This window comes from Sciurus vulgaris, assembly GCF_902686455.1.
Source record: "Sciurus vulgaris genome assembly, chromosome: 3".
In the NCBI taxonomy this organism is placed as follows: Eukaryota; Metazoa; Chordata; class Mammalia; order Rodentia; family Sciuridae; genus Sciurus; species Sciurus vulgaris.
The window spans coordinates 121,467,309-121,485,186 of NC_136463.1; the positions used below are offsets into that span (position 1 = coordinate 121,467,309).

General features: G+C 34.9%; 1 pseudogene across 1 annotated transcript; it reads left to right on the forward strand.

Moving 5' to 3' along the window:
* Positions 1–560: 560 nt before the first annotated feature.
* On the forward strand, positions 561–8,870 carry LOC306658163 (elongation factor 1-gamma-like; annotated as a pseudogene). Its single transcript has 2 exons — positions 561–704; positions 7,610–8,870. The product of its transcript is annotated as an elongation factor 1-gamma-like (transcript).
* Positions 8,871–17,878: the final 9,008 nt, after the last annotated feature.

Genomic DNA, 17,878 nt, shown 5'->3' on the forward strand with positions numbered 1-17,878 from the left:
GGTGTCAACTCTCCACATGCTTCAAGACTCTGCTCAACCCCACATTCTCAAGTTTCCACATCTTTCAACATTACTGCCACTGCCCCATTTAAAGCCACTTCATCTCTCTTCTGGACTATGGTATGTCCTTTTACTGACATTCATGCTTCCAATTTGGTCTCAATGTAATCAACTTTCCAACTACAGTCAGAATGATTTTTTTAAATGCTCATCTAAACATGACAAGGCCCAGCTTTGAAGCCTCAATGCATTTGCATATATTTTAGAATAAAGTTCAAAATCCCTAATTTGGCTGGTAACATTCTACAGTCCTTGTGGTAACCAAGCACTTCACTAGCCTCTGTGTTCAGTGTGCATTGAACAGGGTTTCTTCCTTGGAGGGGCGAGGGCAATGGTGACACCTACACACAGACACTGGGGACTCAGTCGAGGTGGTAGTGAAGCAAAATCCATTTATTGCACACAAAGCTTTTGGTTACATAGACTATGCAGCTGCTTATGTGAGGGGAGGCTCCTTCTGCATCAACCAATGAAAAGGTCATTAACTCCACTTATCCCGGATGTTCCCAAGGCTACAGGCAAGCATCACAAGTCCACTGGATGGTGTTCCAATCCAGCGTGAGAAGTGGGCCTTTGCTCACACCATTGACTTAGTGACTGCTGTCAAGTATGCCTGTGGGACATTACCTGAAAGTGTGCTCCAGGTATACTGACTTACTTCATTCTTTGTATGTGTTTCCTGCTCCTTCATACCTCAAGCACATTCACATTAGTCATCTTTCTGGACAGCCTCCCCTTTATCCTTGCCAACTCTTACTCATCCTTCAGCTTTAGCTTATACTTCACATTCTCTCAAAAAAGCATTCACGACATCCCCGAGAATAGATCACATTTCCATAGTACTCTGAGTTTTTCTCATGCATCTAATTATAAATTCATTCTCTGTCTTCTCTATTACACATTAAATTATCTGATATGAGGGATTCCACCATTTTAAACACTCTAAATATTTGGTAAATAAATGGATAAGTTAAAGACCTCATATTGAGTAATAACCCTTGTACTGTCATCTTAGTATACCAGCATGCTATCACTTAGGATGAAAAATTTCCCATAACCCCTTATTAGAGTTCCTTTCATATCTCATTGACAAGTCTATCAAATTTCAAAATCTGAATAACCATAGTTCATCTGTCAGTTATTCTCTCAAGTAATAGTGGAGTTATATGAAGAAGTAATTAATTTAGCTCACCACTGACATAATCACGTAAGTGTATTTCCTCAAGACAATCACCCTACGTCAGTAGGTAGATAAAATGCTTTGGGCTTACTTCCCATTATGTCACAAAGTGTTTTAGTCAGATTTTTCACTGCCTTAACAAAAAGTCCTGACAATTTTAAGGAGGAAAAGTTTATCTGGGAGCTCACGGTTTCAGAGGTCTCAGTCTATAGATGGCTGACTCCATTCCTTGGAGCTCAAGTTGAAGCAGAATATCATGGTGGAAGAATGTGGTAGAAGAAAGCATCCCAGAACATCATACCAGGAAGCAGAGAAAGGAAGAAACCCCCTCTCACCACAGAAAAATATATTGCCCAAATGCACACCCCCAGTAGCCTACCTCCTCCAGCAATACCCTACCTGCCTATAGTTATAATCCAGTTGTAACTTCCCTATCAAGGTATTAATGTACTGATTGGATTAAGGCTCTCATAACCCAGTCATTTCACCTCTAAACTTTCTTGCATGGGCTCACACATGAACAATTTGGGGATACCTAATATCTAAACTTAACACAAATAATACAAAAAGTGTGTTCTTAGGGTCAAGATTTTATACAATCAATAATTCCACTGCTTTAGCAGGTATATTGTTAAGTAACGTATATCTCCATGTATTTTTACTGTAAGTTTCTGACATAGAAAAGAATCAGCAAACTGTAGTTCACAGGTCAAATCTAGCCCAGGGATGCATTTTTTCTCAAAAAAAATTTTACTGGAACACAGACCATGGCTATTATTAATGTCTTGTCTATACATGTATTTACTCTTCAAATGCAGAATTTCATAGTTAAGACAGAGATGACTTTATGGCCTTCAAAGTACAAAATATTCCCTATCTGGACCTTTACATAAAACAAACAAACAAAATTACTGACTCTAGCTATAACTAAAAGTATAGTTTGGGGTCACTGCTTTCATTTTGGCAGGACACTCAGTGGTTTTGCTCTGCATGGCTTCTGCATAATCAGATTAAGTGCCAATTCAGTGAAAAGGACATATAATGCCTTCGTGTCACTATGAAAATAATTCTGTTTTTAGGATTCACTTAAGAGTCTTGGAACACCTTCAACTTGTGTGTCATACTTTGAAAACAGCTCTCAAGATTATGATATCATTATCTCAAAATCTAACACAAATTATAGTTTTAAATCTTTCAGACAATGCCAAAAATTTAGAATTCCTAATCATAATTTACATCACACTGAAGTATGCAGACTCTTCTATACCTAAACCCTATATCACATTATTATTTTTATTTTAAAAAGTTAATATTATCCAATTATCTCTTCAAATGTTGTTCCTACCTCTTCAAACTTCTGTCACAGATCACTTGCCATTTCCCCTGAAGGATACTTCATAGTATCTTAATTTATCTGTAAGTGATAGTGATATATGCTTTTAGTTTTATTTGTTTGAAAATGTTTTTATTTCATTTTCATGTTAAACAAAATTATTTTTCTGGATAAAGAATGATATCTTCAATATGCTGGAAGAAAAATTTTTAATCCCTAAATGTTATTCCATTGTTGGTTGTTAGCATAGGTTCTGATGAGACATTAACTGTAAATCTTATCCTTACTCCTCTGAATGGTGGTTCAACCTGAATCTTCTTTGTCATTGACTTCCAGTCATTTTCTGTGATTCGCTCTGATGTGTCATTTTCCTTATAATTATCACTCTTGGTTTTTAGAATTTATTTGCACCTGAGACATGAGTCTTTATCAGTTTGGAAAAATTCTTAATAATCTGTTTAAACTGTGCTTTTGTTTCCTCCCCTCTCCCTTCCCCTTTGCTACTCTAATTATTCCTATTATAGACCTGTCATAGTGTCCCTATGTCGCTCACATACTTATCCGACTTCAAATTCTAGCTATTATCTGTATTTCAGTTTCACATATTTTTGTGACCTACAATCTAATCATTTCCTATGTAACTCTTTCTAATTTTATTTAAACCCAATATATTAAATTCTAAATTACAGTACAGCATTTTTTCTATAATTTCTATTTGACTCATTTGTAAGAAATCAAGTTCTCTCCTGAACTCTTAATTTTGTCTTTTCATTTTCTTGAATATCTTAAATAATAGTTTGAAGTCTATCCAATGTGCTAAGATTTCATTGTTTCTATTGCCTCATGCTTTCTTGGTTTTGGAGCCATACAGCCTCATGTTCCTGTTTCTTTCTGGTGTATATTGAACATTGCATATGAAAAATAATGTAGATACAGGTAAGGATGTTTACTTTCTCAAGAATGAATTAGCAATTTCTCCTGGAAGATTACTGTAGGTATTAGATATCCTAGATCATCATAACCCTGTCAAAGATTGACATCATTTGAAGCTGGTGCTCCTTCATTTTCAGTACCAATCGTTGGTTCACCTTCTTTTTGGGGTGTGGCACTTTGGGGTCCAATCTCAAAGCCTGGAATATTTACCAGATTCTCCCTTCTCAGGGAAGCCTTAATTCCAGTTAATTGTCCTCTATCCCCCACATTCTGTTGATGGTTCCACTACATTCCATAGTATCTATGTACCTTTTGTGGACTGTTAACTCCAGGAGAAAAAACTATATCAAAAGTGAGGTTCACCATCCTGGGTTCCCATCTTCTCCTGGATTTGGGACCTATAAGACAGCACTACTTTTAAAATTCTTCAGTGTCTTTAAACAACTTTTAATTACTTTATCAAACTTTTGAAATTGTTGCAGCTTAGAGAGTTGAACCAAACCACCTAGTTTATCATTGCTGGAAGTAAATTCTGAATTGGTACCTCTTTGTAATAGCCCAATATGTATCTCTAAATTATTTTGTTCATTTTGTACAATCTTGCATACTACATAGATCATATCCCATAATATTTTGATATATTCATTTTCAAAAAATCATAACATTTGCAAAATCTTCTCTTTCTCTACATCAATAAGTGCTATTTTTATGCCTAAAAAAGGAAGTTCTCATCAATTAAACTTCTACAGCTCTAACATACTCAGATCCTAGTTACTTCAAGCTGTACAACAAAAATACTATAAACAAAACATCTTTTAAAAGAAATCCTACCAAGTAATGCAGTTTTTAGGAAAAGATATTTGTATTATGTTTTCATCAGTGCATTTTATATATATATACATAATAGTGAAATTCATTGTAATATGTTCATATATATATATATATATATATATATATATATATAGCATAATTTCTTCCATTTCATTCACTTGTAGCTCCCCTTTTCTTTCCATTCTCCCTCTCCCTCAATCCTGTCCCTCTACTCTGATATTAGGAGAAAGATGATTTTTTCTGGTAGCTTTGTAGCATACTATGCTCCGGTTTGGATTGCATGCTGAATTTAGTTTCCATTTTGAATCTATCAATACATTCCTAACCTGGTATCATTTCTTGAACATTGCAATAAATCTTGCCAATTATCTGTACAGACTGTTTTGGCTTATTAGCTACATCATGTATATATTACACAGGAAAATCAAATCTGCCAAAGTCAGAAGTCTACTGTGGTTCATTCAGGGATTGGATTTAAGATACACAGTAGTAGAATATGATGGTTATTTGCAAGTTGCAGAGAGAGATTTAAGTAAGTTACCTGGAACATTCTAGGAAAAAAAAAAAAAAAAAAAAAGCCCATTACTGAAAAATAATGAACTCAAACTGGAATATAAAAAGAACACAGCAGCAAATTAAAAAAAAAAAAAAACAGCTAATTATACATAGTATCTACAAAATAGCCAGGATTAAATATCTTCTTTATTTTTTCTAATAATGTGATTGTATGACAGATATTAAATAAAAACATATTATCAAAATATGTGTAAAAATTAAAATTGTTTTCAGAATCTCTAGTATGCTAACTTTAATGAATATCAGAATTTTTAACATTAGATATATATTATTAAATCTGCTATTTAATTGGTATAACAATATAGTATAATTGATGTGTATAATATATAATATAAATAATAATATTAAATAATAGATATAATAAAGATATTTAATACACATTTGTTCATATATGTCAAGATGTATGTGAATTAGTTTTATTCTTTGAACTTAAACAAAACTCTAGTCTAGATTATGCCATTTACTCCTTAAAAGAATACTGAGAAAAACTGAAACCAGGAGAAACTTTGCAGAAATATCTAAACCAATGAATAGTAGAATTGAGGTATGAACCCATGCTAATCTGATGCTCCAAATCATACAATTTCCACTATACTGTAGTCTAATTAAAAGAAACTTGATTAACCAGATATGATGCTAGCATTCCAAGCACACATAAGCTACGTAATATTTTCATGGATTTTGTTTATGTCTATAATGATTAACTAGTGAAACATTCTTTGAGAAATGTTAACTTCTTCAGAATTCTTTCAAATCATTCACTTTGTCAAGTTGTGTAAAATTCCAAAATTCAAGATTTACATGGGCAGTAAATAATATAACTTTTCATAGAGAGTGAGATAAAATGTATATTAGCCTGTCTAGGATCAGTATCCCAGGGAGATACTCCCTCATCCAGTACTACCAATTTCTCCCCCATACAAGCAGATCACTAAAATGTAACTGGTACTTCCCCTTAGCCAAGAGAGGAGCTACCCATATTGTTAATATTTTCAGCACACTCCTTTAGCAATTACACGTCTATGATCACTCACCTGGGACTGAGCATGTGTTGTGTCGAATTGGCATTTGTCTTTCTAGATTAAAAGCAAGTAAGCATCTTGCCTGAAGTAATCACTCAGGAAACGCCAGCTGACGTGAAATCCGAGTGCTCCCTCTTTTACTGTTTCCTGTGTTACTTGGATCTTCTGGTCTCTACCTCCCCGCTTCTTCTTCCATCACTAGTAGTTCCCTGCTTCCAAGTCTCTGGATGGAGTCATGCTTTAACAAATCTCCACATTTACTTGCCAGAAGAATGCTATTGAATGTATAAAACAGAAGCATCTATTCTAAAGAGTCAAAGGTAGAAAAGGATTTTTTTTTTTTTTTGTCCTTCTTTCTTTTTAGTCTTTGTTGTTGTTTTTCTTGATGCTCTTTTCCTAATCCCTTTACACATGTGCTCAAGGTTACTTGAGTACTAAGGAAAAAATCCTTTGAACCCCTTGACCTTATAATTTCACAAACCTGAAATTTATCTTACTCATTTCCTCCCTTTACACTGGATCTGAAAATATAATTTAAAAAGTATTTTATATTTCACGCATTGAAATAATATCCAGTTGTGGAACAGAATGAGTAATATGATGACATCATAATTTATAAGATGCACTAAGTAAAAAATTAAAATATAGGACCATGTGTAAGAGCATAATCATATTTATAAAACAGAGAAATTATTTGAATGGCTAAATATGTTTTATATGAATTGACTATGAGTGGGAAGGGAAATACTACAGAATAGTTTCTCATTTTTCTCTTTTAGAGGAGAAAAATGTTATTCACATATTCCTTTGTACCATTCAAAAATTTTATGATACGGTCAAATAATTTCAACCAAAGTTTAAAGTGATACAATTTATGATTTCTCAAAATTTGACTATATAGGTGTGAGAGAGAGAGAGAGATCCAGTGTTCAACTAAGGGGGGCACAATATTGATGTTACTGGAAGATCAGTGAGTAATCTTCTGACCAAGATAAATTTCACACTTCCTGTCCAGGTTTCCCTAGTGCCTAGTGGACTTTAATGAGGGTCTAATTGCAAGTATAGGAGATTATGTGGTTGTTCCTAGAGAGCTTGTTTGGACATTGATGACAGTTGCTTGATTTGGATTATCAAGGACACCAATTCACAAGGAACAAACTAGAGATTGTGGAAACAGGGTTGTCAGAACGGGAGACAAGGAGGAGCACCGCAGGGTGTTGGTGCAAACAGGAATAATCAAAGTCCTGAAGCAAAACCACCTACCTGCACAAAAAGGAATTTGGGTTTGTGACTTTTAAATCTCATCCTTTCTCACTGGCCATCTTTATACACCTAAACATCACCACATGCCAGCCATTTTTTGTTGAAAATAAATGCAAAAATATGCATACTGGCTTTCATAAATCCAACTCAACGTGCAAGTGAACACTGTAGAAAAGCAATTAGTAAGACACTTAGGCATTATATTTGAAAACATTCTGAAAAGTGCACGTATTAAATTGCTACCCTAGATATTTTGCTGTGAAGTTTCACTGTAAATGTAGCATTTAAAATGGTTACAATATATTGTTTTTAAATAGAACAAACATTGTAATGTATGTTCTCATTAATCTTCATCAAAGAGCTGCCTTCAGAAAGATGGAAAGCTGTTAAGATTTGTGTACAGGGTCCCAGCCGCCATGGCGATTCCGCAGAGAAAGCAAGGCTCTCATCGCTGCTCAGTACAGCGGGGCCCAGGTCTGCTTGCTGCCTGCGCCACCCCCTTTCCACTTCGGCCAAATCAACCGCACCCCTGAATTTCTCCACAAATATCCTGCTGGTAAGTTTCCAGCATTTGAGGGTGACGCTGGATTCTGTGTGTTTGAGAGCAATGCCATTGCCTACTATGCGAGCAATGAGGAGCTGCAGGGAAGTACTCCAGAGGCAGCAGCCCAGGTGGCGCAGTGGGAGAGCTTTGCTGATAGTGACATAGTGCCTCCAGCCAGTACCTGAGTGTTCCCTACCCTGGGCATCAGTTACCACAACAAACAGGCCACTGAGAATGCAAAGGAAGAAGTGAGGCAAATTCTGGGGCTGCTGGTTGCTCACTTGAAGACAAGGACTTTTCTGGTGGGCGAAACAGTGACACTGGCAGACATCACAGTTGTCTCCACCCTGTTGTGACTCTGTAAACAGGTCTTGGATCCTTCTTTCTGCCAGGCCTTTCCCAATCCCAACCGCTGGTTCCTCACCTGCATTAACAGCCCCAGTTCTGGGCTGTCTTGGGGGAGGTGGAAATGTGTGAGAAGATGACACGGAGAACCAATCTAAAAGGGTCACCTCACGGAAAGAGAAGGGTTCACTGGAAGAGAAGCAGAAGTCCCAGGTTGAGTGGAAAAAAGGCAGCTGCCCCAGCTCCAGAGAAGGAGATGGATGAATGTGAGCAGGCACTGGCTGCTGAACTCAAGGCCAAGGACCCCTTTGCTCACCTGCCTAAGAGTACCTTTGTGTTGGATGAATTGAAATGCAAATACTCTGATGAAGATACACTCTCTGTGGCTCTGCCTTATTTTTGGGAGCATTTTGATAAGGATGGCTGATCCTTGTGGTATGCTGAGTACTGCTTTCCTGAAGAGCTCACCCAGACCTTCATGAGTTGCAACCTCATCACTTGAATGTTCCAGTGATTGGACAAGCTGAGGAAGAATTCCTTTGCCAGTGTTATCCTCTTTGGAACCAACAGTAGTCGCCCCACTTCTGGAACCTGGGTCTTCAGAGGCCAGAAGTTTGCCTTTCCACTGAATCCAGATTGGCAGGTGGACTTCGAGTCATATACATGGCAGAAACTAGATCCTGGCAGCAAGGAGACCCAGATGCTGGTTCAAGAGTACTTTTCCTGGGAGGAGGCCTTCCAGCACATGGGCAAAGCCTTCAATCAGGCAAGATCTTCAAGTGAACATCTCTTGCCATTGCCTAGCTACTGCACCTGCCCTTCAGGGAGATGGGAATCATTAAAGGAAACTGAACGTTGAGGAAAAAAAAAAAAAAAAGCTGTTGAGATCCTAGGCTCAGATTTCACTGCATACATAACCTGCCTCTGCACATGGTCTTATCAGTTTATAGTGTCAGCTTTGTTCTCCCCATTTCCTGTCTCTCTGCAGGGTAGGGCAACTTACTTGGTTGAAGATTTTTAGTTCTATCACCAATTGATTTCCAAGTGAATATTTTTTCCTTTGAGATTTAGGTCTTATTATTTTCTCTTGGGAAATTTTATCAAAATATATTTTTTTTTCTTACTCATCAGTCAAAAGATTAATATCTGCAAATGAACAGAACTTTTTAGATCTTATCTAATGCAATCTACCAGATTAACTTTATTAATAGTAGTACTACTAGTAGTTAGTATTGATAGTAGTAGTAGTGATAGTATTTACAAAGAACAAATTGTTTCTTTCTATTTTGACAAAATTCTTGGAAAATTAGCATCTTTTTCTTTCCCAAATTGACAACCATTCACCATGATTTCAAGAGGATAATGGCCTACCACCAACAAACTTTGTTTCAGTTTTTTTTTCCCCCCTAGCCACTGCTCTGCTCTTTGGGTTTGGCTTTTCCTGATTTTGCACAATGACCCATGCCAACATTCCCTGCACATCTCAAGATTTAGGAAATCACCACTGCTTCCAGGAAATTTATGATGCCCAACCTCAGCAAACAGACTTAGCCAATATTACAGCAAAGCTTGAGGCTTACAGGAAAGCTGTTACTGGGCCAAATGTTGTTACAGAGTTGAAAAACAGATTACTCTTTATATTTTGGTTCTACAGAAACCTTTTATAAAGTAGTTATACCTAAGGAAATACAGAAATCTAATTGTCAGAAAACACTTTAGCTAAATGGAGTCAAACACTAGCTGTTGTGTCCTTGCCCACATTGTGAAAACTCATGCTTAAATTTTCTCTTTTTAGGGGGAAGAGGTAGGATACCAAAGCCAAACATTAGCTAATTATAAATGCAGCTGCTCTTATCATTACACTTATTAAGCGACTGCATTTATTAACAGCACCAATGATTTGTTTTGCTCTCTTAATCACTACTTGGTTGGTTGGAAGTGTTGGCCATCGACCTCTGTGAAGACTTGCACTCTACAGTTGCTGTTAGGGCTTCTTGAGAATGGCTCTTACCAAAGTGTTCACTCAGGATTTGTGTTAAGAACAAAAACTTAGCTACTAGCATAAAAGAGTGATATGAGTCAGCGCTCTTCTATGATTAATTCTCCTTAACAAGAAATTACTGTCTTTTATTCTCTTGGTTTTTCTCATGAAGGACTTTAGGTTTTTACTTGGTTAGCACAATCATGTCTTTTGTAATAGAATTTATCAAATATTGTTCATGTTTCATTTTTATTTTTCCATTTTATTCTTGTCTAAATAAACACAAAGGAATCATGTAGTGAAAAAAGTTCAAAGGTGCCAAAAGATATCTAGTAAAAATTTTGTTTCCCTTTGCACTTCCATGAACCCTACCTACATAACAATTTGATCCCATCCCTCAAATAGTCACTACCCCCACAGAATATTCTCAAATTGCACTCACAAGTTTGAATTTTCCATTTCTAACTCATCAATGACCAAGGTATTTGAATCTTTTTCTTTAAAGTAAAATTAAATGAAGTGATGAACTAAACTGAATATTTATTCTTTATTACATGATCTTAGTAGTCTTTCTTGGCTTCTTTGAAGGAGTTACTTGATTATGTGCTTTTCTAATTCTTGAGAGTTGTAGTTGACAAATGAGAAACTTCTGAGTAAATTATGTATTAGTATCCTTATTTTGGTGTTGTTTATTTCATTTCTTCTCTTGTGAAACTGAGCTGTTTAATGTTCTCCTTTTGCCATCATTATGAGTGTTAGACACATGAGAATGAAATCAGTTGATCTACAGCCATAGTCATAATGGTTTTAGATCAGCAAAACTTCTTGCAATTTGCTTTCTTGATTATTCACATTCATTCATTTATAATAATGTTCAATTTCCTTATTCTGCACATGCATTTTATTTTCATTTGAGATGCTTCTTCCAGATGATCAGATCATAATGTAAATGTTTTCTAAAAGTAAAACCAAGTTCTTAAACAAAATTGCTTTTCTTCTAAATTGGACTATGAATTGAAAGTTGAATTTATATACTGAAGGGTAAAATCTATTTGTGATTCATAATTAGCAAATGGATTAGTAGGTTTGTTTTCTTCATCAAAATTTTTATTTTGAGATCATTTAAGATTCACACAGAGTTGTAAGAAATGATAAAAACCCCATACATTCTTTCACTCCATTGGTAACATCTTGCAAAGCTATAGACAATACCACAACCAGGATATTCCCCTTAATAACCATCAAGATACCTATCTGCATCACCACACAGATCCTTCCTGTACTGTTTATAGTCATGCCCACTTCCAGTTCAGTACCAACACCTCCTTAGCTTTGGCTACCACTGATTCATTCTGTATTTCTATAAATTTTTCATTTGAAGAATGTTCTGTAAATGGAAACATATGGTATTTGGAACAATAAGTAAGCTTTTGGAATTGACTTTTTTCATTCAGCATATTTTTCTAACGATTACTCCAAGTAGTTGAGTGTATGTAAAATGATTTATTCATTTTTATGGCTGAATAATATTTCATATTATTGATGTATCAGTTTCTTTAACCATTCATCCATTGGTAGACACATGTTGACTATAGTCTTTAGTCATGACAAATAAAGCTGCCAGGAGTATTCATATACAGGTTCTTGTGTGAATATAAATTTTAAATTTTTCTGGAGAAAATACAGAGCAGTTAAATTAGTGGAGTGTGCGGGTCTCAGGTTTCTTTAAAACCCACTGAACTTTTCCAGAGTAGCTGTATTATTTTATACTAACAATGTGTAAGTGATCCAGTTTTCCAACATTTTAACCAACATTTGATAGCTACTATTTTTTATTTTAACCATTGTGATAATTGTGTATCATGTGTCACTGGGGTTCAGTCTACATTCCTTTGGTGGTTAATGATCTTTTCAGGAGCTACCCTCTGAAACAAAATGTCACTTTGACTTTTCCCATCATTTTGATTCTCTTTTGTTTGTGCCTCTAGCTTTATAAATTCTTTACATAGGCATTGGACATATATTTAATTTTCAAATATTCTCTCCCCTTTAATTACCTATCTTATTTTCTTAAATAGTCTTTTTCGTTGAATAAAAGTTATTAATACTGATGAAGTTGAGTTTGTCAATATTCCTTTGTGGAAAATGATTTGTGTCAAGTCTAGGAACACTTCTCTTAACTCTAAATTATGAAGAATTCTCCTTTGTTATTTCCTAAAAGTTTTATAGTTTTACACTTTACACGTAAGCCTGTGATCTATTTTGAATTAATTTTTGTATTCAATTTATGTTGACTATTGCTCATTTGTTTTTCCAATGGATATCCAATTGCTCTAGGAATTGTTGAAAAGACTAAAGGAATATTACTCTTCACTGAATTGCTTTTATACTTTTGTCAAAAATCAGTGGGATATACTCTTGTGGGTCTTTTTCTAGGTGCGGAGATTTCATTCACTGAGTTAATTCCCCAGAGTCTTGAAATTGTAGCTGTGTAGTAATTGTTAAAATCAGATTGATTTCTTCCACCCATATTGATTTTTACAAAATAATTTAAGCTATTCTAGTTCTTTTGCTTTCCATATAAATTTCAAACAATCTTTATATCATAAAATGGTGTTTTATGATTTTTTAATTTGTATATATTTCATTATACATATTTTTGATGTAAAGTCATAATTTGACTCATGCATACAAGTGCAATACTCAAATTAGAGTAATTAACATTTCCATCTTAAACATTTATCATTTCTATGTGTTGGGAAGTATCGAAATCTTTTCTCCAGTTCTTTCTTAAAAAGATAAGTTGTTGTTAACTATAGCCACCGTAGTGTGCTATGGAACACTAACCCTTACTCTCCTGTTAACTGTTTTTGTTCCCCACCAAACTCTATGGTTCTCACAAATTTCTGAGCCTATATAGACCATTATTCTACTGTCCACTTTTTTAGCTTCTGCATATGAGAGAGAACATGTGATATTTGTTATTTAATATTTGTACCTAAGTATCGTCTTTTAAACAATTATAAGTATTGTGTTTTTAATTTCAGTGTTTATATGTTTACTACTAGCATAAAGAAATTCTCATACATCCTGTGACTTTGTTGAATGCCCATTTTCATTCTAGGAAGTGCGTTGTAGATTACTAAAAATTTTCTAAGACTGCAATCATTTCACCTATAAATAGGAACAGTTTTCTTTATTCCACTCCAACAAGTATACTTTTGCTTCTTTTCCTTCTGTTGTCTCACTGACTATACCTTTCAGTCCCGAAAGTTATTTCAGTATGGAGTGACTGGTTAGAATGGATATCCTTGCCTTGTCCTCAATTTTATGAGAAAAATGTTCAGTCTGCCATTAAGTATCATATTAGCTGTTTATCAAGTTGAGGAAATTCCCTTCAATTCCACTTTTCATAGACATTTTGTCATACATTAATGCTAAATTTAGTTCAGTTTAGCAAGTCCTATGATTCTATGATCTTTCTTCTTTTTCCTACTAGTATAGGGGGTTTCATTTAATGATTTTGAAATATTGAACTAGCCTTGTCTTCCTATTATAAAATCCCATTTGGTCATAATTTGTGATTCTTTTATGTTCAATAAATTCAATTTGTTAACACTTCGTTAAGAGTTTTTGCCTCATTATTTATGAGAAATATTAGTCTATAATTTTTTAAATTTTTTTTTGTTTTTAGTACTCCTTTTGTCTGGTTTTGGTATGAATATAATACTTCATAAAATGAATTGGGAAGTGTTAACTTTTTTCTGGAAAAATTTTGTGCCATTTGTGCTAATTCTTCTGAAAATATTCGAATTCTCTAAGGAAAGAATTTGTGTTTGAATATTTCCTTTGGGGAGTTTCAAAATTACAGGTATGATGTTCTTGATAGTTTATAGAGTCTTCAAATTATCTACCACATATTACACAAGATTTTGTGTTAATTACATTTCAAGGAATTAGTCCCTTTCATCTAAGCTCTCATGTGATGTGCAGAAAAAAATGTTCACAGTATTCTTTTCTTGTTTTTTTCAGTGTCTGCAAGGAATGTAATGATATCCTCTGTTCATTCCTAGTATTGGTAATCTAGTATTTTCTTTTTCATTATCAATCTTACTAGAAGTTTGTCAATTTTACTATCATGACAACTAACCAGACTTTTTTGGTTCACTGTTGATTTGTTTCAATTTTGTGGATTTCTTTTCTTATCTGTATTATCATCTTCCTTCTGTTTGATCTTGGCTTATTTTGTTCCTTAATTTACCGAATTTGGGGTATGAGATTAAAGTATTAATTTGAGTTTTTTTCTCTTCTAATAATCAATCAATGTTATAAACTTCCCTCTTGAGACTTATCTGTGTCCTTGATATGCTGTTGATCCATTTTCATTCAGTTTGTTCATTCGGTTCAATGTAATTTTTAAGTTTCCCATAAGACTTCCTTTTTTGACTCAAAAATTGTTTAGAGGTATATTTGTTTAGTTCCCAAGCATTTGGAGATTTTCCTTCTATCTTTCTGGTTTTGATCTCCAGATAGATTTTACTCTGTTCAGAAAACCATACTCTGTATGATACATTTCTTTTACATTTTTGAAGCTCGTTTTATAGCCTATCCTCTTGTCTATCTTGGTATACATTCCAAGGACACTTGAAAGGAATATTTACTATGCTGTTGGTAGATGGTGTGGAAGTGTTCTTCTATATCTTGGGGTTTTTTTTCAGCCAAATCATTCTATCTATTGTTAAAAGAGGGGTGTTAACCACTATAGAAATGATTGTGAAGGATGCTCAAAAGATTAATAATAAAATCAACCTTTGAATCTGGGTGTGGTGGAGCATTCCTATAATCCCAGCAGCTTGAGAGGGTGAGGCAGGAGGATCACAAGTTCAAGATCAGCCTCAGCAACTTACTGAGGTACTAAGCAACTTACTGAAACTCTGCCTCAAATTTTTAAAAGGGGGCGGGTGTTGGGAATGTGACTCAGTGGTAAAGTATCCCTGGGTTAAGTCCCCAGTACCTCCAGTACCAAGAAAAAAAAATCCTTTGACCCAGCTATACCTCTGTTTGCTATTTATCCATATGAATTAAAGTCATCACCACATCAATACATGCTTATCTATGTTTATCATGGAACAATTCAAAATATGTACAAGCATAAATATATGTCAGTAAATCCCACTATTATGTATAATTATTATACACCAACTTAAAGAAATAAAGGGGTATTAAGGTCTCAAAGTATAATTGTGGATTTGTCAATTTCTCTACTCATTTCAAACTATTTACATAGTTTTCAGCTCTTATTTTATATATATAGATTTAGTATTCCTTAGTCCTCTTTATGGATTGACCCTTTGTATGGTAATACAACATCCTTCTCCATCTCTGGTAATAATCTTTCATATAAGATATACTTGATCTGATAAAATACTGCTGTTCTTTGATAATGATTTATTTGCTGTATCTTTTTCCATGTTTTCTTTCAACCGACCTATATCATTATACTTAAAGTAGGTTCCTCAAAGTAGCATATAGTTGGTTTGTGATCTTTTACCCACTCCGCCAAACTCTGCAGTTTTAATTGGTATTGCATATTTACATTGAGTAATTATTGATATGTTAGAGAATAAGTTTGAAGTTTTCTACTTTTTTCCTTTTTGTTCTTTCATCTTATATTAGTTAATGAAATATTTAAACTAAATTATGTAATCTTTAACAAGTATAACTAATATATTTAGTTTGGAAACAAATACAATATCTTTTTGGAGGGGATTCAATTTAAGTTGTGTCAGCAGAAGAGTTAGATGTACCAGAAAGTAGTCAATGAACCATGAAGATTCACAGTGCCATGGCCATTACTTGACATGTTTTATGGAGCAGATTATAGGCATCAATCTAACATGGTCTTTGCTTAAGAGATATGTGATTTAGTACACAAAGGAAAATATATAATTCCCTTGTCAAAATTATAGTAGTCCTATGACTTCTTATCCAAGATTGTTAAATGGTTGGAGTTAGAGAATGCACCTAGACATAATTTGGGTTAGAACTGAGGAGAACTGAATAAAAGTAAGCAGGAAAGTCATTACCTGTTTGACAGAGCTGTAATATAATTGTAGTAATCACTTGGCAAGGCAGACAGTTAAATGCTCTATGTTTTATAAGGTCATTTTGCCTGTTACTTGAATATCTCCCAATTCCTCATTCCCTAATTCTGGCAATAAAATCTTTAGTTGGTCATTTATGACTCTACTGCACCCTTCCCACAAACACACAGCACACATGTAAACACAATATGTTTCCACATCTGGTTGTGTATTTCAGCCTCTTTTCCTTGGAGTAGTTTATTAATTGCAGAAAACTGTTTAGGAAAAGATTCACTTAAAGATGTCTCAAACACAACCTTTCTTTAGTCCACAGGAAAAATTCCCATCTCATCTTCCCTTCTGAGGATGCCTAGATTGCAACTCTACTGGAACCTCTTGCATTTTGATTTATTTAAGCAAAGTTCATTCCCTGTGCTTTGCAAATCTAAGGAGGTAATGTTATCTTCTCTCAAGAAATTTCCTAAATTCTCTGCTGGTGCCTTAGCACCACATGGGCTGCAGTCTTCCACAATATAGCTCACATTCAGCTTAGATGATTCAGTTGTAAACTTCCTCATACATCATGAAATGATAAGACAAGTACCCCTCCATTCTTCCATGTGTGGGTTTAGAATATAGTACTCTAGCAAATCCTTGCAAAGAGTTCTTGCCTTATAATTTTTGTCATTAAAATCCTGATTTCATTTCAAACTAGATAAGTCATCTGCTAAAGTGTGGTAGACAATGTTGTGTTTGTGTGACCTTCTAGCAAGTTCTACATAAATGACCTGGAACTTTTGGGTGTATGCGTGTATTGTTTCTTACACACTTTCTTCTCAGCTTTGGAATCTTGACTAAACTTCTGAGCCCCATTTGACATTCTATTTCATGTACATAGGAATTTTAGAAATAATGTCTAGATCTAAGATATGTATTTGAAAGTTTCTACAGTTTGAATGTTTTCATGCCTTCTAAAAATTCTTGTGCAAAGTTAATCTCCAAAAAGAACAAATACAAGAAATGTATTGCTCCAATTCAGCAGTGTTGGAGGTGGGCTTATTATATGGAGGTCTTAAATGCCTTTACAGAAAGGTTTACCTGAGGAAGCCTGACCCCTTTCTGCTCTCCCACCTGCTGTTACGTGTGCACATGGTGTTCCTGTCCTCTGAAGAGTACAGCATTCAAGGTCCTTTCTTGGATGCAAAGTCTGGACTCTCATAACAAACACTGACTGGTAACTTGCTTTTGGTCTTCTCAGCCTCCAGAACTGTGGCAAATAAAATTTTGATCTTCATGAATTACAGAGTCTCAGGTGTTCTGTTTTAGCAGTGCAAGCAGATTAATACAGGAGTTATAAATAGAGAGATGGAAGTCACAAGAATGAGATAACCTACAAAATATGTATAGATAGAGACACGAGGACTAAGGCAGAAAAGATCAAGAAAATCAAATAATTCTCAGAGATACAGTAGGAAAATCAGGAGAGTGCAGTGTCCCAGAAGTCCTGGGTGGGAGACGATTTAAAGGGAAGAAAGAGCATAGTGTGCTGAGTTAAAGACTAGACAGGCCCATCGATTGAAGCAGCAAGAAGGACATTGAGGCACTTCTCATCCTGGTAAGATCAATGTCAGCGACTGAGTAGAAGCAGAACCTGGATTGGGATGGGTTGAAGAGCAAGTGAGCATGGTGAAGTGGAGACAGTGGCAGCAGACAGTTCTTTCGAATAG